A 22,627-nucleotide genomic window follows, 5' to 3' on the forward strand; every position below is an offset into this window, starting at 1 on the left:
CAATTTGGCCAAATTTTCGAGAAGATAGTTCTGGGCCGGTTGCTCTGGTTCGATAGTGTAAACAACTGGATCAGTACTAGTCAACATATGGGTTCAGAGCCAACCACTCTACTGAAACAGCGGCGCATACCCTGGTTTCCTTCATCGAAGATGCATTCTCCGAGAATAAAGTATGCGCCACCGCTTTCTTGGACATCAAGAGTGCCTTTGACTCTGCCTGGCATCCGGCCATTATTCACGCTCTAGCTAAACGTGCTTGCCCCAGCTACCTCATAAAAATCATAAGCAGTTTCCTCTCTAATAGACAGGCGTGCTTTTCTGTAAAGGAACATACCCACACCAGTTTTGTTAATCTAGGATGTCCGCAAGGTGGAGTTCTTTCACCTTTACTATGGAATCTGCTTGTCGATGACCTACTCCGCCTCACATTCCCATTTCCGGTCAAAATGATCGCCTATGCTGACGATATAACTATTATCACGTCCCACAAAGAAGCGAGTATTGCCACTAAAAACCTCCAACTTGTTTGTGACTCTGTCGGAGCTAGTTGGCTTGCGTCTAGAAAGCTGTTTCTTAATGCTGTTAAAACTGTCCTTGTCATATTCTCCCGAAAGCTGATTCCTTGGGACAATCTTTATGTCTTCATTGACCATACAAGGATCTCGCCTTCGCATACAGCCTCTTTTCTTGGTTTCGTCTTGGATTCTCGGCTGAAATGGAAAAATCACATTGAAGCAAAATGTGTATCTGCGACGAGGGCCATGATGGCTGTAAGCAGTTGCCTCCGGCAATCTTTGGTTACGATAGGAAACGCTTACGATTTCTCTACTCCTCCACCGTTGAGCCCATCTTCACATACGGTTGCTCTGTCTGGGCTTCCGTTTTACGCCACAAAGGCCGGTTCAAAGAAGATCCGTTCGTTTCAGCGGTTGATCTTCCGGATGATTACGCGCTCGTTCAAAGCGGCCCCTACCGAATCGCTCATTATCTTATCCAATATGCTTCCACTTGATCTCCGCATACTGGAAATAGCCACTTCTCGTCTGCTCTCTCAACCGGCTGGTGAGTTTGTCAAATCATCTAGCAAACTAATCCTTAGCGTCTCCCCCATGAACTTATGCACAAAAAGAGTGAACGAGTCAGTACATTTCTTTCTACTCAACACCCACCGTGGAGAATTAGTCTCTACTCCTCTAGCCTCTCTTACGCGTCTGTCGATCTTTTTCCATGCGCGCTAAACACCCTCCGCTGCTATATTCGTGTGTTTCTGAACTCTGGCGCTGCTTGGACTTTGCGTAGTCTTCACAAACTCCGCGGCTGTAATCAGGATACTTAATCTGTCGCTACCCCCTCAATCTCTTTCCGCAGTGGACTGAGCGTCGCTCTTGCTGGAGGCCATTGAGACTATAAAGGAGCTGAGGCCTAAGTATACCAGCAGTGAAATTATCTTAGTTGAAAGGCTCGTAATGCTCAGTCCGGCCGCTACACTTTCTCTGATGGAGGTGAGCAACCTTGATCTTCTGGCAAAACTCGGCAACTCTTGTCATGTCTTCACTGCTGCCAATCCAAACTCACCTGGTCTCGCCCTAGCTTAGCTTCTGGGCCAAATATCCCTCTCCGTTTACAACTCGATACGCCCCGGTCTCCCCGAAGGCTATTCAGAAAGAGCCTCGAAATCCGTATGGAATATGTGGAATAAGGAGTGGGTGTCATTGTCAACCAACTTGAGCGTAAAAGCCTTCTTCACTGATGTGTACTCCGCCAACAGGCTCCTCAAAGTAAAAACTAGTGCAATCTCTACCCAGCTACTCACAGGCCACTGCCCCCTAAATGCTCACCAACATCGGTTTGGTTTACTTCATCCGCCTCCTGTCGATGCGGTGCTACTATTGAGTCCATTACTCACTTTCTTTTCTACTGCCCAAACTACTCTAGTCTCAGAGAGGAGCTGTATGAGAAGCTCCTTGCCGTCAACCTTCCTTGGCCCCCTCCTCTCCATATCTTCCCAAAATCAAATCTGTCCTGGAATGCACTGGTCAAATATGTGCTTAGCACTAAGCGTTTCTCTCTTAAATAGTTGAAGACGAGCGCTTCTCGTGTCTCTATATTATTTCGTCTAACACTGATATTAGGCCTCTTGAAGCATATCTTATTTGCTCTGTTCCGGTGGCTAGGAATGGGGTCCGGGAGCGCGCGTTCCCGTTGGCCACCCATCCAGCCACCGGAGACTATGGTCTCACTGCCAGCGTGAGGGCTCTCTTGGACAGACTAGCGCTTTCCTCGGAGACGCCCTCTGCTCGCTTCTCGTGAACCAGTAGCTCAATTTTATGAAATCAGCCACTAGAGTACAGTGTTGTCATTGTTGATGGTCTGGTATTTTAATTTAGCCCCTCTCCTATTCTCTCTAATAATATCAGCTCGTCAGGCCGGGGCTCTGGGAACTGCTGTCGGGAACCCATAGGGGAATGTAGCTATGCCGGCGACCACCGGCTGGTGGTCTAGAAGGTCTAACCAAGCCGGACAGGTACTCAAATCCCCTTTGGTCTTGCCCCGGCACGCCCGCACCAGAGCCGCCGCGCAGGCCCAGTTTCCCAAATTTATGTACAACTCTCTAGTCCTATGGAACGTTCCCTTTTGTAAAACATGTAACTTTGATGCTTATCGGGTGAAATACACGGGGCAATACTCGGTCTTCGAGTCCACGCCCATAAAATAAAAAAAAAAATACCATGAGGTTTTACTTCTATATGTAAACTGCATGGAATATACTTGTATTCAATGTGAATACACTGTTATACCATGAGTTTTTACTTCTATATGTAAACAGCATCAAATATACTTGTATTCAATGTGAATACACTGTTATACCATGAGTTTTTACTTCTATATGTAAACAGCATCAAATATACTTGTATTCAATGTGAATACACTGTTATACCATGAGTTTTTACTTCTATATGTAAACTGCATGGAATATACTTGTATTCAATGTGAATACACTGTTATACCATGAGTTTTTACTTCTATATGTAAACTGCATGGAATATACTTGTATTCAATGTGAATACACTGTTATACCATGAGTTTTTACTTCTATATGTAAACAGCATCAAATATACTTGTATTCAATGTGAATACACTGTTATACCATGAGTTTTTACTTCTATATGTAAACTGCATGGAATATACTTGTATTCAATGTGAATACACTGTTATACCATGAGTTTTTACTTCTATATGTAAACAGCATCAAATATACTTGTATTCAATGTGAATACACTGTTATACCATGAGTTTTTACTTCTATATGTAAACTGCATCAGGAATATACTTGTATTCAATGTGAATACACTGTTATACCATGAGTTTTTACTTATATATGTAAACTGCATGGAATATACTTGTATTCAATGTGAATACACTGTTATACCATGAGTTTTTACTTCTATATGTAAACATGCATGCAAATATACTTGTATTCAATGTGAATACACTGTTATACCATGAGTTTTTACTTCTATATGTAAACAGCATCAATAATATACTTGTATTCAATGTGAATACACTGTTATACCATGAGTTTTTACTTCTATATGTAAACTGCATGGAATATACTTGTATTCAATGTGAATACACTGTTATACCATGAGTTTTTACTTCTATATGTAAACTGCATGGAATATACTTGTATTCAATGTGAATACACTGTTATACCATGAGTTTTTACTTCTATATGTAAACAGCATCAAATATACTTGTATTCAATGTGAATACACTGTTATACCATGAGTTTTTACTTCTATATGTAAACTGCATGGAATATACTTGTATTCAATGTGAATACACTGTTATACCATGAGTTTTTACTTCTATATGTAAACAGCATCAAATATACTTGTATTCAATGTGAATACACTGTTATACCATGAGTTTTTACTTCTATATGTAAACTGTCAGAATATACTTGTATTCAATGTAAAGTATTGTATATACTCTTTTTTGTATTCCATGTGAATACACTGTTATACCATGAGTTTTTATTTATATGTAAACTGTAAATATACTGCATGGAATATACTTATTCAATGTGAATACACTGTTATACCATGAGTTTTTACTTCTATATGTAAACTGCATGGAAATATACTTGTATTCAATGTGAATACACTGTTATACCATGAGGTTTTTACTTCTATATGTAAACAGCATCAAATATACTTGTATTCAATGTGATTATTATACTCTTTATACCATGAGTTTTTACTTCTATATGTAAACAGCATCAAATATACTTGTATTCAATGTGAATACACTGTTATACCATGAGTTTTTACTTCTATATGTAAACAGCATCGAATATACTTGTATTCAATGTGAATACACTGTTATACCATGAGTTTTTACTTCTATATGTAAACTGCATGGAATATACTTGTATTCAATGTGAATACACTGTTATACCATGAGTTTTTACTTCTATATGTAAACAGCATGGAATATACTTGTATTCAAATGTGTGAATACACTGTTATACCATGAGTTTTTACTTCTATATGTAAACAGCATCAAATATACTTGTATTCAATGTGAATACACTGTTATACCATGAGTTTTTACTTCTATATGTAAACTGCATGGAATATACTTGTATTCAATGTGAATACACTGTTATACCATGAGTTTTTACTTCTATATGTAAACTGCATGGAATATACTTGTATTCAATGTGAATACACTGTTATACCATGAGTTTTTACTTCTATATGTAAACTGCATGGAATATACTTGTATTCAATGTGAATACACTGTTATACCATGAGTTTTTACTTCTATATGTAAACAGCATCAAATATACTTGTATTCAATGTGAATACACTGTTATACCATGAGTTTTTCATTTATATGTAAACTGCATGGAATATACTTGTATTCAATGTGAATACACTGTTATACCATGAGTTTTTACTTCTATATGTAAACAGCATCAAATATACTTGTATTCAATGTGAATACACTGTTATACCATGAGTTTTTACTTCTATATGTAAACTGCATGGAATATACTTGTATTCAATGTGAATACACTGTTATACCATGAGTTTTTACTTCTATATGTAAACAGCATGGAATATACTTGTATTCAATGTGAATACACTGTTATACCATGAGTTTTTACTTCTATATGTAAACAGCATCAGGAATATACTTGTATTCAATGTGAATAACACTGTTATACCATGAGTTTTTACTTCTATATGTAAACACGCATGGAATATACTTGTATTCAATGTGAATACACTGTTATACCATGAGTTTTTACTTCTATATGTAAACAGCATCAAATATACTTGTATTCAATGTGAATACACTGTTATACCATGAGTTTTTACTTCTATATGTAAACTGCATGGAATATACTTGTATTCAATGTGAATACACTGTTATACCATGAGTTTTTACTTCTATATGTAAACAGCATCAAATATACTTGTATTCAATGTGAATACACTGTTATACCATGAGTTTTTACTTCTATATGTAAACTGCATGGAATATACTTGTATTCAATGTGAATACACTGTTATACCATGAGTTTTTACTTCTATATGTAAACAGCATCAAATATACTTGTATTCAATGTGAATACACTGTTATACCATGAGTTTTTACTTCTATATGTAAACTGCATGGAATATACTTGTATTCAATGTGAATACACTGTTATACCATGAGTTTTTACTTCTATATGTAAACTGCATGGAATATACTTGTATTCAATGTGAATACACTGTTATACCATGAGTTTTTACTTCTATATGTAAACTGCATCAAATATACTTGTATTCAATGTGAATACACTGTTATACCATGAGTTTTTACTTCTATATGTAAACTGCATGGAATATACTTGTATTCAATGTGAATACACTGTTATACCATGAGTTTTTAGTTCTTTATATGTAAACAGCATCGAATATACTTGTATTCAATGTGAATACACTGTTATACCATGAGTTTTTACTTCTATATGTAAACAGCATCAAATATACTTGTATTCAATGTGAATACACTGTTATACCATGAGTTTTTACTTCTATATGTAAACTGCATGGAATATACTTGTATTCAATGTGAATACACTGTTATACCATGAGTTTTTACTTCTATATGTAAACAGCTATCAAATATACTTGTATTCAATGTGAATACACTGTTATACCATGAGTTTTTACTTCTATATGTAAACTGCATGGAATATACTTGTATTCAATGTGAATACACTGTTATACCATGAGTTTTTACTTCTATATGTAAACTGCATGGAATATACTTGTATTCAATGTGAATACACTGTTATACAATGAGTTTTTACTTCTATATGTAAACAGCATCAAATATACTTGTATTCAATGTGAATACACTGTTATACCATGAGTTTTTACTTCTATATGTAAACTGCATGGAATATACTTGTATTCAATGTGAATACACTGTTATACCATGAGTTTTTACTTCTATATGTAAACTGCATGGAATATACTTGTATTCCAATGTGAGAATACACTGTTATACCATGAGTTTTTACTTCTATATGTAAACTGCATGGAATATACTTGTATTCAATGTGAATACACTGTATATTATACCATGAGTTTTTACTTCTATATGTAAACTGCATGGAAATATACTTGTATTCAATGTGAATACACTGTTATACCATGAGTTTTTACTTCTATATGTAAACAGCATGCAAATATACTTGTATTCAATGTGAATACACTGTGTATATACCAATGAGTTTTTACTTCTATATGTAAACAGCATCAAATAATATACTTTTCTGTATTCAATGTGTTATACCATGATTTTATTTTATAAACTCATGAGTTTTTATTCTTATGTATTGGAATATACTTGTATTCAATGTGAATACACTGTTATACCATGAGTTTTTACTTCTATATGTAAACAGCATCAAATATACTTGTATTCAATGTGAATACACTGTTATACCATGAGTTTTTACTTCTATATGTAAACTGCATGGAATATACTTGTATTCAATGTGAATACACTGTTATACCATGAGTTTTTACTTCTATATGTAAACTGCATGGAATATACTTGTATTCAATGTGAATACACTGTTATACCATGAGTTTTTACTTCTATATGTAAACAGCATCAAATATACTTGTATTCAATGTGAATACACTGTTATACCATGAGTTTTTACTTCTATATGTAAACTGCATGGAATATACTTGTATTCAAATGTGAATACACTGTTATACCATGAGTTTTTACTTCTATATGTAAACTGCATGGAATATACTTGTATTCAATGTGAATACACTGTTATACCATGAGTTTTTACTTCTATATGTAAACAGCATCAAATATACTTGTATTCAATGTGAATACACTGTTATACCATGAGTTTTTACTTCTATATGTAAACTGCATGTGAATATACTTGTATTCAATGTGAATACACTGTTATACCATGAGTTTTTACTTCTATATGTAAACTGCATCAGGAATATACTTGTATTCAATGTGAATACACTGTTATACCATGAGTTTTTACTTCTATATGTAAACAGCATCAAATATACTTGTATTCAATGTGAATACACTGTTATACCATGAGTTTTTACTTCTATATGTAAACAGCATGGAATATACTTGTATTCAATGTGAATACACTGTTATACCATGAGTTTTTACTTCTATATGTAAACAGCATCGAATATACTTGTATTCAATGTGAATACACTGTTATACCATGAGTTTTTACTTCTATATGTAAACTGCATGAAATATACTTGTATTCAATGTGAATACACTGTTATACCATGAGTTTTTACTTCTATATGTAAACAGCATCGAATATACTTGTATTCAATGTGAATACACTGTTATACCATGAGTTTTTACTTCTATATGTAAACTGCATGGAATATACTTGTATTCAATGTGAATACACTGTTATACCATGAGTTTTTACTTCTATATGTAAACTGCATGGAATATACTTGTATTCAATGTGAATACACTGTTATACCCATGAGTTTTTTATTCTATATGTAAACTGCATGGAAATATACTTGTATTCAATGTGAATACACTGTTATACCATGAGTTTTTACTTTATATGTAAACAGCATCAAATATACTTGTATTCAATGTGAATACACTGTTATACCATGAGTTTTTACTTCTATATGTAAACTGCATGGAATATACTTGTATTCAATGTGAATACACTGTTATACCATGAGTTTTTACTTCTATATGTAAACTGCATGGAATATACTTGTATTCAATGTGAATACACTGTTATACCATGAGTTTTTACTTCTATATGTAAACTGCATGGAATATACTTGTATTCAATGTGAATACACTGTTATACCATGAGTTTTTACTTCTATATGTAAACAGCATCAAATATACTTGTATTCAATGTGAATACACTGTTATACCATGAGTTTTTACTTCTATATGTAAACAGCATCAAATATACTTGTATTCAATGTGAATACACTGTTATACCATGAGTTTTTACTTCTATATGTAAACAGCATCGAAATATACTTGTATTCAATGTGAATACACTGTTATACCATGAGTTTTTACTTCTATATGTAAACTGCATGGAATATACTTGTATTCAATGTGAATACACTGTTATACCATGAGTTTTTACTTCTATATGTAAACTGCATGGAATATACTTGTATTCAATGTGAATACACTGTTATACCATGAGTTTTTACTTCTATATGTAAACTGCATGGAATATACTTGTATTCAATGTGAATACACTGTTATACCATGAGTTTTTACTTCTATATGTAAACAGCATCAAATATACTTGTATTCAATGTGAATACACTGTTATACCATGAGTTTTTACTTCTATATGTAAACTGCATGGAATATACTTGTATTCAATGTGAATACACTGTTATACCATGAGTTTTTACTTCTATATGTAAACTGCATGGAATATACTTGTATTCAATGTGAATACACTGTTATACCATGAGTTTTTACTTCTATATGTAAACTGCATGGAATATACTTGTATTCAATGTGAATACACTGTTATACCATGAGTTTTTACTTCTATATGTAAACTGCATGGAATATACTTGTATTCAATGTGAATACACTGTTATACCATGAGTTTTTACTTCTATATGTAAACTGCATGGAATATTTGTACTTAGTGAATACATGTATATGAGTTTTTACTTTATATGTTGTTGTTAATTAATACTGTTATACCATGGAGTTTTTACTTCTATATGTAAACGCATCGAATATACTTGTATTCAATGTGAATACACTGTTATACCATGAGTTTTTACTTCTATATGTAAACTGCATGGAATATACTTGTATTCAATGTGAATACACTGTTATACCATGAGTTTTTACTTCTATATGTAAACAGCATGAAATATACTTGTATTCAATGTGAATACACTGTTATACCATGAGTTTTTACTTCTATATGTAAACAGCATGCAAATATACTTGTATTCAATGTGAATACACTGTGTTATACCATGAGTTTTTACTTCTATATGTAAACTGCATGGAATATACTTGTATTCAATGTGAATACACTGTTATACCATGAGTTTTTACTTCTATATGTAAACTGCATTTTACTTGTATTCAATGTGAATACACTGTTATACCATGAGTTTTTATCTATATGTAAACAGCATGGAATATACTTGTATTCAATGTGAATACACTGTTATACCATGAGTTTTTACTTCTATATGTAAACTGCATGGAATATACTTGTATTCAATGTGAATACACTGTTATACCATGAGTTTTTACTTCTATATGTAAACTGCATGGAATATACTTGTATTCAATGTGAATACACTGTTATACCATGAGTTTTTACTTCTATATGTAAACTGCATCAAATATACTTGTATTCAATGTGAATACACTGTTATACCATGAGTTTTTACTTCTATATGTAAACTGCATGGAATATACTTGTATTCAATGTGAATACACTGTTATACCATGAGTTTTTACTTCTATATGTAAACTGCATGGAATATACTTGTATTCAATGTGAATACACTGTTATACCATGAGTTTTTACTTCTATATGTAAACTGCATGGAATATACTTGTATTCAATGTGAATACACTGTTATACCATGAGTTTTTACTTCTATATGTAAACTGCATGGAATATACTTGTATTCAATGTGAATACACTGTTATACCATGAGTTTTTACTTCTATATGTAAACAGCATCAAATATACTTGTATTCAATGTGAATACACTGTTATACCATGAGTTTTTACTTCTATATGTAAACTGCACATGGAATATACTTGTATTCAATGTGAATACACTGTTATACCATGAGTTTTTACTTCTATATGTAAACTGCATGGAATATACTTGTATTCAATGTGAATACACTGTTATACCATGAGTTTTTACTTCTATATGTAAACTGCATGGAATATACTTGTATTCAATGTGAATACACTGTTATACCATGAGTTTTTACTTCTATATGTAAACAGCATGCAATTATACTTGTATTCAATGTGAATACACTGTTATACCATGAGTTTTTACTTCTATATGTAAACTGCATGGAATATACTTGTATTCAATGTGAATACACTGTTATACCATGAGTTTTTACTTCTATATGTAAACTGCATGGAATATACTTGTATTCAATGTGAATGTACACTGTTATACCATGAGTTTTTACTTCTATATGTAAACACTGCATCGAATATACTTGTATTCAATGTGAATACACTGTTATACCATGAGTTTTTACTTCTATATGTAAACTGCATGGAATATACTTGTATTCAATGTGAATACACTGTTATACCATGAGTTTTTACTTCTATATGTAAACAGCATCAAATATACTTGTATTCAATGTGAATACACTGTTATACCATGAGTTTTTACTTCTATATGTAAACTGCATGGAATATACTTGTATTCAATGTGAATACACTGTTATACCATGAGTTTTTACTTCTATATGTAAACAGCATCAAATATACTTGTATTCAATGTGAATACACTGTTATACCATGAGTTTTTACTTCTATATGTAAACTGCATGGAATATACTTGTATTCAATGTGAATACACTGTTATACCATGAGTTTTTACTTCTATATGTAAACTGCATGGAATATACTTGTATTCAATGTGAATACACTGTTATACCATGAGTTTTTACTTCTATATGTAAACAGCATCAAATATACTTGTATTCAATGTGAATACACTGTTATACCATGAGTTTTTACTTCTATATGTAAACTGCATGGAATATACTTGTATTCAATGTGAATACACTGTTATACCATGAGTTTTTACTTCTATATGTAAACTGCATGGAATATACTTGTATTCAATGTGAATACACTGTTATACCATGAGTTTTTACTTCTATATGTAAACTGCATCAAATATACTTGTATTCAATGTGAATACACTGTTATACCATGAGTTTTTACTTCTATATGTAAACTGCATGGAATATACTTGTATTCAATGTGAATACACTGTTATACCATGAGTTTTTACTTCTATATGTAAACAGCATCGAATTATACTTGTATTCAATGTGAATACACTGTTATACCATGAGTTTTTACTTCTATATGTAAACAGCATCAAATATACTTGTATTCAATGTGAATACACCTGTTATACCATGAGTTTTTACTTCTATATGTAAACTGCATGGAATATACTTGTATTCAATGTGAATACACTGTTATACCATGAGTTTTTACTTCTATATGTAAACAGCATCAAATATACTTGTATTCAATGTGAATACACTGTTATACCATGAGTTTTTACTTCTATATGTAAACAGTGCATCAAATATACTTGTATTCAATGTGAATACACTGTTATACCATGAGTTTTTACTTCTATATGTAAACTGCATGGAATATACTTGTATTCAATGTGAATACACTGTTATACCATGAGTTTTTACTTCTATATGTAAACAGCATAAATATACTTGTATTCAATGTGAATACACTGTTATACCATGAGTTTTTACTTCTATATGTAAACTGCATGGAATATACTTGTATTCAATGTGAATACACTGTTATACCATGGTTTTTACTTCTATATGTAAACTGCATGGAATATACTTGTATTCAATGTGAATACACTGTTATACCATGAGTTTTTACTTCTATATGTAAACAGCATCAAATATACTTGTATTCAATGTGAATACACTGTTATACCATGAGTTTTTACTTCTATATGTAAACTGCATGGAATATACTTGTATTCAATGTGAATACACTGTTATACCATGAGTTTTTACTTCTATATGTAAACAGCATCAAATATACTTGTATTCAATGTGAATACACTGTTATACCATGAGTTTTTACTTCTATATGTAAACTGCATGGAATATACTTGTATTCAATGTGAATACACTGTTATACCATGAGTTTTTACTTCTATATGTAAACTGCATGGAATATACTTGTATTCAATGTGAATACACTGTTATACCATGAGTTTTTACTTCTATATGTAAACAGCATCGAATATACTTGTATTCAATGTGAATACACTGTTATACCATGAGTTTTTACTTCTATATGTAAACAGCATGAAATATACTTGTATTCAATGTGAATACACTGTTATACCATGAGTTTTTACTTCTATATGTAAACAGCATCAAATATACTTGTATTCAATGTGAATACACTGTTATACCATGAGTTTTTACTTCTATATGTAAACTGCATCAAATATACTTGTATTCAATGTGAATACACTGTTATACCATGAGTTTTTACTTCTATATGTAAACTGCATGGAATATACTTGTATTCAATGTGAATACACTGTTATACCATGAGTTTTTACTTCTATATGTAAACTGCATCAAATATACTTGTATTCAATGTGAATACACTGTTATACCATGAGTTTTTACTTCTATATGTAAACTGCATGGAATATACTTGTATTCAATGTGAATACACTGTTATACCATGAGTTTTTACTTCTATATGTAAACTGCATGGAATATACTTGTATTCAATGTGAATACACTGTTATACCATGAGTTTTTACTTCTATATGTAAACTGCATGGAATATACTTGTATTCAATGTGAATACACTGTTATACCATGAGTTTTTACTTCTATATGTAAACTGCATGGAATATACTTGTATTCAATGTGAATACACTGTTATACCATGAGTTTTTACTTCTATATGTAAACAGCATCAAATATACTTGTATTCAATGTGAATACACTGTTATACCATGAGTTTTTACTTCTATATGTAAACAGCATCAAATATACTTGTATTCAATGTGAATACACTGTTATACCATGAGTTTTTACTTCTATATGTAAACAGCATGAAATATACTTGTATTCAATGTGAATACACTGTTATACCATGAGTTTTTACTTCTATATGTAAACTGCATGGAATATACTTGTATTCAATGTGAATACACTGTTATACCATGAGTTTTTACTTCTATGTGTAAACTGCATGGAATATACTTGTATTCAATGTGAATACACTGTTATACCATGAGTTTTTACTTCTATATGTAAACTGCATGGAATATACTTGTATTCAATGTGAATACACTGTTATACCATGAGTTTTTACTTCTATATGTAAACAGCATCAAATATACTTGTATTCAATGTGAATACACTGTTATACCATGAGTTTTTACTTCTATATGTAAACTGCATGGAATATACTTGTATTCAATGTGAATACACTGTTATACCATGAGTTTTTACTTCTATATGTAAACTGCATGGAATATACTTGTATTCAATGTGAATACACTGTTATACCATGAGTTTTTACTTCTATATGTAAACTGCATGGAATATACTTGTATTCAATGTGAATACACTGTTATACCATGAGTTTTTACTTCTATATGTAAACTGCATGGAATATACTTGTATTCAATGTGAATACACTGTTATACCATGAGTTTTTACTTCTATATGTAAACTGCATGGAATATACTTGTATTCAATGTGAATACACTGTTATACCATGAGTTTTTACTTCTATATGTAAACTGCATGGAATATACTTGTATTCAATGTGAATACACTGTTATACCATGAGTTTTTACTTCTATATGTAAACAGCATCAAATATACTTGTATTCAATGTGAATACACTGTTATACCATGAGTTTTTACTTCTATATGTAAACTGCATGGAATATACTTGTATTCAATGTGAATACACTGTTATACCATGAGTTTTTACTTCTATATGTAAACTGCATGGAATATACTTGTATTCAATGTGAATACACTGTTATACCATGAGTTTTTACTTCTATATGTAAACTGCATCAAATATACTTGTATTCAATGTGAATACACTGTTATACCATGAGTTTTTACTTCTATATGTAAACTGCATGGAATATACTTGTATTCAATGTGAATACACTGTTATACCATGAGTTTTTACTTCTATATGTAAACTGCATGGAATATACTTGTATTCAATGTGAATACACTGTTATACCATGAGTTTTTACTTCTATATGTAAACTGCATGGAATATACTTGTATTCAATGTGAATACACTGTTATACCATGAGTTTTTACTTCTATATGTAAACTGCATGGAATATACTCTGTATTCAATGTGAATACACTGTTATACCATGAGTTTTTACTTCTATATGTAAACAGCATCAAATATACTTGTATTCAATGTGAATACACTGTTATACCATGAGTTTTTACTTCTATATGTAAACTGCATGGAATATACTTGTATTCAATGTGTGAATACACTGTTATACCATGAGTTTTTACTTCTATATGTAAACTGCATGGAATATACTTGTATTCAATGTGAATACACTGTTATACCATGAGTTTTTACTTTCTATATGTAAACTGCATGGAATATACTTGTATTCAATGTGAATACACTGTTATACCATGAGTTTTTACTTCTATATGTAAACAGCATCAAATATACTTGTATTCAATGTGAATACACTGTTATACCATGAGTTTTTACTTCTATATGTAAACTGCATGGAATATACTTGTATTCAATGTGAATACACTGTTATACCATGAGTTTTTACTTCTATATGTAAACTGCATGGAATATACTTGTATTCAATGTGAATACACTGTTATACCATGAGTTTTTACTTCTATATGTAAACTGCATCAAATATACTTGTATTCAATGTGAATACACTGTTATACCATGAGTTTTTACTTCTATATGTAAACTGCATGGAATATACTTGTATTCAATGTGAATACACTGTTATACCATGAGTTTTTACTTCTATATGTAAACTGCATGGAATATACTTGTATTCAATGTGAATACACTGTTATACCATGAGTTTTTACTTCTATATGTAAACTGCATGGAATATACTTGTATTCAATGTGAATACACTGTTATACCATGAGTTTTTACTTCTATATGTAAACTGCATGGAATATACTTGTATTCAATGTGAATACACTGTTATACCATGAGTTTTTACTTCTATATGTAAACAGCATCAAATATACTTGTATTCAATGTGAATACACTGTTATACCATGAGTTTTTACTTCTATATGTAAACTGCATGGAATATACTTGTATTCAATGTGAATACACTGTTATACCATGAGTTTTTACTTCTATATGTAAACTGCATGGAATATACTTGTATTCAATGTGAATACACTGTTATACCATGAGTTTTTACTTCTATATGTAAACTGCATGGAATATACTTGTATTCAATGTGAATACACTGTTATACCATGAGTTTTTACTTCTATATGTAAACAGCATCAAATATACTTGTATTCAATGTGAATACACTGTTATACCATGAGTTTTTACTTTCTATATGTAAACTGCATGGAATATACTTGTATTCAATGTGAATACACTGTTATACCATGAGTTTTTACTTCTATATGTAAACTGCATGGAATATACTTGTATTCAATGTGAATACACTGTTATACCATGAGTTTTTACTTCTATATGTAAACTGCATCAAATATACTTGTATTCAATGTGAATACACTGTTATACCATGAGTTTTTACTTCTATATGTAAACTGCATGGAATATACTTGTATTCAATGTGAATACACTGTTATACCATGAGTTTTTACTTCTATATGTAAACTGCATGGAATATACTTGTATTCAATGTGAATACACTGTTATACCATGAGTTTTTACTTCTATATGTAAACTGCATGGAATATACTTGTATTCAATGTGAATACACTGTTATACCATGAGTTTTTACTTCTATATGTAAACTGCATCAAATATACTTGTATTCAATGTGAATACACTGTTATACCATGAGTTTTTACTTCTATATGTAAACTGCATGGAATATACTTGTATTCAATGTGAATACACTGTTATACCATGAGTTTTTACTTCTATATGTAAACTGCATGGAATATACTTGTATTCAATGTGAATACACTGTTATACCATGAGTTTTTACTTCTATATGTAAACTGCATGGAATATACTTGTATTCAATGTGAATACACTGTTATACCATGAGTTTTTACTTCTATATGTAAACAGCATCAAATATACTTGTATTCAATGTGAATACACTGTTATACCATGAGTTTTTACTTCTATATGTAAACTGCATGGAATATACTTGTATTCAATGTGAATACACTGTTATACCATGAGTTTTTACTTCTATATGTAAACAGCATGGAATATACTTGTATTCAATGTGAATACACTGTTATACCATGAGTTTTTACTTCTATATGTAAACTGCATGGAATATACTTGTATTCAATGTGAATACACTGTTATACCATGAGTTTTTACTTCTATATGTAAACTGCATGGAATATACTTGTATTCAATGTGAATACACTGTTATACCATGAGTTTTTACTTCTATATGTAAACTGCATCAAATATACTTGTATTCAATGTGAATACACTGTTATACCATGAGTTTTTACTTCTATATGTAAACTGCATGGAATATACTTGTATTCAATGTGAATACACTGTTATACCATGAGTTTTTACTTCTATATGTAAACAGCATCAAATATACTTGTATTCAATGTGAATACACTGTTATACCATGAGTTTTTACTTCTATATGTAAACAGCATCGAATATACTTGTATTCAATGTGAATACACTGTTATACCATGAGTTTTTACTTCTATATGTAAACTGCATGGAATATACTTGTATTCAATGTGAATACACTGTTATACCATGAGTTTTTACTTCTATATGTAAACTGCATCAAATATACTTGTATTCAATGTGAATACACTGTTATACCATGAGTTTTTACTTCTATATGTAAACTGCATGGAATATACTTGTATTCAATGTGAATACACTGTTATACCATGAGTTTTTACTTCTATATGTAAACAGCATCAAATATACTTGTATTCAATGTGAATACACTGTTATACCATGAGTTTTTACTTCTATATGTAAACTGCATGGAATATACTTGTATTCAATGTGAATACACTGTTATACCATGAGTTTTTACTTCTATATGTAAACTGCATCAAATATACTTGTATTCAATGTGAATACACTGTTATACCATGAGTTTTTACTTCTATATGTAAACTGCATGGAATATACTTGTATTCAATGTGAATACACTGTTATACCATGAGTTTTTACTTCTATATGTAAACAGCATCAAATATACTTGTATTCAATGTGAATACACTGTTATACCATGAGTTTTTACTTCTATATGTAAACTGCATGGAATATACTTGTATTCAATGTGAATACACTGTTATACCATGAGTTTTTACTTCTATATGTAAACAGCATCGAATATACTTGTATTCAATGTGAATACACTGTTATACCATGAGTTTTTACTTCTTATATGTAAACAGCATCAAATATACTTGTATTCAATGTGAATACACTGTTATACCATGAGTTTTTACTTCTATATGTAAACAGCATCAAATATACTTGTATTCAATGTGAATACACTGTTATACCATGAGTTTTTATTTATATGTAAATGTGAATTCTTGTTTCTGTGAATACTGTTATACCATGAGTTTTTACTTCTATATGTAAACTGCATGGAATATACTTGTATTCAATGTGAATACACTGTTATACCATGAGTTTTTACTTCTATATGTAAACTGCATGGAATATACTTGTATTCAATGTGAATACACTGTTATACCATGAGTTTTTACTTTTTTATGTAAACAGCATCAAATATACTTGTATTCAATGTGAATACACTGTTATACCATGAGTTTTTACTTCTATATGTAAACAGCATCGAAATATACTTGTATTCAATGTGAATACACTGTTATATGAGTTTTTACCTTCTATATGTAAACAGCATCAAATATACTTGTATTCAATGTGAATACACTGTTATACCATGAGTTTTTACTTCTATATGTAAACTGCATGGAATATACTTGTATTCAATGTGAATACACTGTTATACCATGAGTTTTTACTTCTATATGTAAACAGCATCAAATATACTTGTATTCAATGTGAATACACTGTTATACCATGAGTTTTTACTTCTATATGTAAACTGCATCAAATATACTTGTATTCAATGTGAATACACTGTTATACCATGAGTTTTTACTTCTATATGTAAACTGCATCAAATATACTTGTATTCAATGTGAATACACTGTTATACCATGAGTTTTTACTTCTATATGTAAACTGCATGGAATATACTTGTATTCAATGTGAATACACTGTTATACCATGAGTTTTTACTTCTATATGTAAACTGCATGGAATATACTTGTATTCAATGTGAATACACTGTTATACCATGAGTTTTTACTTCTATATGTAAACAGCATCAAATATACTTGTATTCAATGTGAATACACTGTTATACCATGAGTTTTTACTTCTTTATGTAAACTGCATGGAATATACTTGTATTCAATGTGAATACACTGTTATACCATGAGTTTTTACTTCTATATGTAAACTGCATGGAATATACTTGTATTCAATGTGAATACACTGTTATACCATGAGTTTTTACTTCTATATGTAAACAGCATCAAATATACTTGTATTCAATGTGAATACACTGTTATACCATGAGTTTTTACTTCTATATGTAAACAGCATCAAATATACTTGTATTCAATGTGAATACACTGTTATACCATGAGTTTTTACTTCTATATGTAAACAGCATCAAATATACTTGTATTCAATGTGAATACACTGTTATACCATGAGTTTTTACTTCTATATGTAAACTGCATGCAAATATACTTGTATTCAATGTGAATACACTGTTATACCATAAGTTTTTACTTCTATATGTAAACTGCATGGAATATACTTGTATTCAATGTGAATACACTGTTATACCATGGAGTTTTTACTTCTATATGTAAACTGCATCAAATATACTTGTATTCAATGTGAATACACTGTTATACCATGAGTTTTTACTTCTATATGTAAACTGCATGGAATATACTTGTATTCAATGTGAATACACTGTTATACCATGAGTTTTTACTTCTATATGTAAACTGCATGAAATATACTTGTATTCAATGTGAATACACTGTTATACCATGAGTTTTTACTTCTATATGTAAACAGCATCAAATATACTTGTATTCAATGTGAATACACTGTTATACCATGAGTTTTTACTTCTATATGTAAACAGCATCAAATATACTTGTATTCAATGTGAATACACTGTTATACCATGAGTTTTTACTTCTATATGTAAACAGCATCAAATATACTTGTATTCAATGTGAATACACTGTTATACCATGAGTTTTTACTTCTATATGTAAACTGCATCAAATATACTTGTATTCAATGTGAATACACTGTTATACCATGAGTTTTTACTTCTATATGTAAACAGCATCAAATATACTTGTATTCAATGTGAATACACTGTTATACCATGAGTTTTTACTTCTATATGTAAACTGCATGGAATATACTTGTATTCAATGTGAATACACTGTTATACCATGAGTTTTTACTTCTATATGTAAACAGCATCAAATATACTTGTATTCAATGTGTGAAATACACTGTTATACCATGAGTTTTTACTTCTATATGTAAACTGCATGGAATATACTTGTATTCAATGTGAATACACTGTTATACCATGAGTTTTTACTTCTATATGTAAACTGCATCAAATATACTTGTATTCAATGTGAATACACTGTTATACCATGAGTTTTTACTTCTATATGTAAACTGCATGGAATATACTTGTATTCAATGTGAATACACTGTTATACCATGAGTTTTTACTTCTATATGTAAACAGCATGCAAATATACTTGTATTCAATGTGAATACACTGTTATACCATGAGTTTTTACTTCTATATGTAAACTGCATGGAATATACTTGTATTCAATGTGAATACACTGTTATACCATGAGTTTTTACTTCTATATGTAAACAGCATCAAATATACTTGTATTCAATGTGAATACACTGTTATACCATGAGTTTTTACTTCTATATGTAAACAGCATCAAATATACTTGTATTCAATGTGAATACACTGTTATACCATGAGTTTTTACTTCTATATGTAAACTGCATGGAATATACTTGTATTCAATGTGAATACACTGTTATACCATGAGTTTTTACTTCTATATGTAAACAGCATCAAATATACTTGTATTCAATGTGAATACACTGTTATACCATGAGTTTTTACTTCTATATGTAAACAGCATCAAATATACTTGTATTCAATGTGAATACACTGTTATACCATGAGTTTTTACTTCTATATGTAAACAGCATCAAATATACTTGTATTCAATGTGAATACACTGTTATACCATGAGTTTTTACTTCTATATGTAAACAGCATCAAATATACTTGTATTCAATGTGAATACACTGTTATACCATGAGTTTTTACTTCTATATGTAAACAGCATCAAATATACTTGTATTCAATGTGAATACACTGTTATACCATGAGTTTTTACTTCTATATGTAAACAGCATCAAATATACTTGTATTCAATGTGAATACACTGTTATACCATGAGTTTTTACTTCTATATGTAAACAGCATCAAATATACTTGTATTCAATGTGAATACACTGTTATACCATGAGTTTTTACTTCTATATGTAAACAGCATGGAATATACTTGTATTCAATGTGAATACACTGTTATACCATGAGTTTTTACTTCTATATGTAAACAGCATCAAATATACTTGTATTCAATGTGAATACACTGTTATACCATGAGTTTTTACTTCTATATGTAAACAGCATCAAATATACTTGTATTCAATGTGAATACACTGTTATACCATGAGTTTTTACTTCTATATGTAAACAGCATCAAATATACTTGTATTCAATGTGAATACACTGTTATACCATGAGTTTTTACTTCTATGTGTAAACTGCATCAAATATACTTGTATTCAATGTGAATACACTGTTATACCATGAGTTTTTACTTCTATATGTAAACAGCATCAAATATACTTGTATTCAATGTGAATACACTGTTATACCATGAGTTTTTACTTCTATATGTAAACTGCATGGAATATACTTGTATTCAATGTGAATACACTGTTATACCATGAGTTTTTACTTCTATATGTAAACTGCATGGAATATACTTGTATTCAATGTGAATACACTGTTATACCATGAGTTTTTACTTCTATATGTAAACTGCATGGAATATACTTGTATTCAATGTGAATACACTGTTATACCATGAGTTTTTACTTCTATATGTAAACAGCATCAAATATACTTGTATTCAATGTGAATACACTGTTATACCATGAGTTTTTACTTCTATATGTAAACTGCATGGAATATACTTGTATTCAATGTGAATACACTGTTATACCATGAGTTTTTACTTCTATATGTAAACTGCATGGAATATACTTGTATTCAATGTGAATACACTGTTATACCATGAGTTTTTACTTCTATATGTAAACAGCATCAAATATACTTGTATTCAATGTGAATACACTGTTATACCATGAGTTTTTACTTCTATATGTAAACAGCATCAAATATACTTGTATTCAATGTGAATACACTGTTATACCATGAGTTTTTACTTCTATATGTAAACAGCATCAAATATACTTGTATTCAATGTGAATACACTGTTATACCATGAGTTTTTACTTCTATATGTAAACTGCATCGAATATACTTGTATTCAATGTGAATACACTGTTATACCATGAGTTTTTACTTCTATATGTAAACAGCATCAAATATACTTGTATTCAATGTGAATACACTGTTATACCATGAGTTTTTACTTCTATATGTAAACAGCATCAAATATACTTGTATTCAATGTGAATACACTGTTATACCATGAGTTTTTACTTCTATATGTAAACAGCATCAAATATACTTGTATTCAATGTGAATACACTGTTATACCATGAGTTTTTACTTCTATATGTAAA

At 30.3% G+C, this 22,627-nt stretch overlaps 2 pseudogenes; both read left to right on the forward strand.

Moving 5' to 3' along the window:
• Nucleotides 1–764: 764 nt before the first annotated feature.
• LOC123467591 lies at nt 765–1,376 on the forward strand (annotated as a pseudogene).
• A 90-nt stretch (nt 1,377–1,466) lies between these two features.
• On the forward strand, nt 1,467–2,735 carry LOC123467592 (annotated as a pseudogene).
• Nucleotides 2,736–22,627: the final 19,892 nt, after the last annotated feature.

The sequence above is a fragment of the Daphnia magna genome, unplaced genomic scaffold (genome assembly GCF_020631705.1).
Source record: "Daphnia magna isolate NIES unplaced genomic scaffold, ASM2063170v1.1 Dm_contigs201, whole genome shotgun sequence".
Taxonomy (NCBI): Eukaryota; Metazoa; Arthropoda; class Branchiopoda; order Diplostraca; family Daphniidae; genus Daphnia; species Daphnia magna.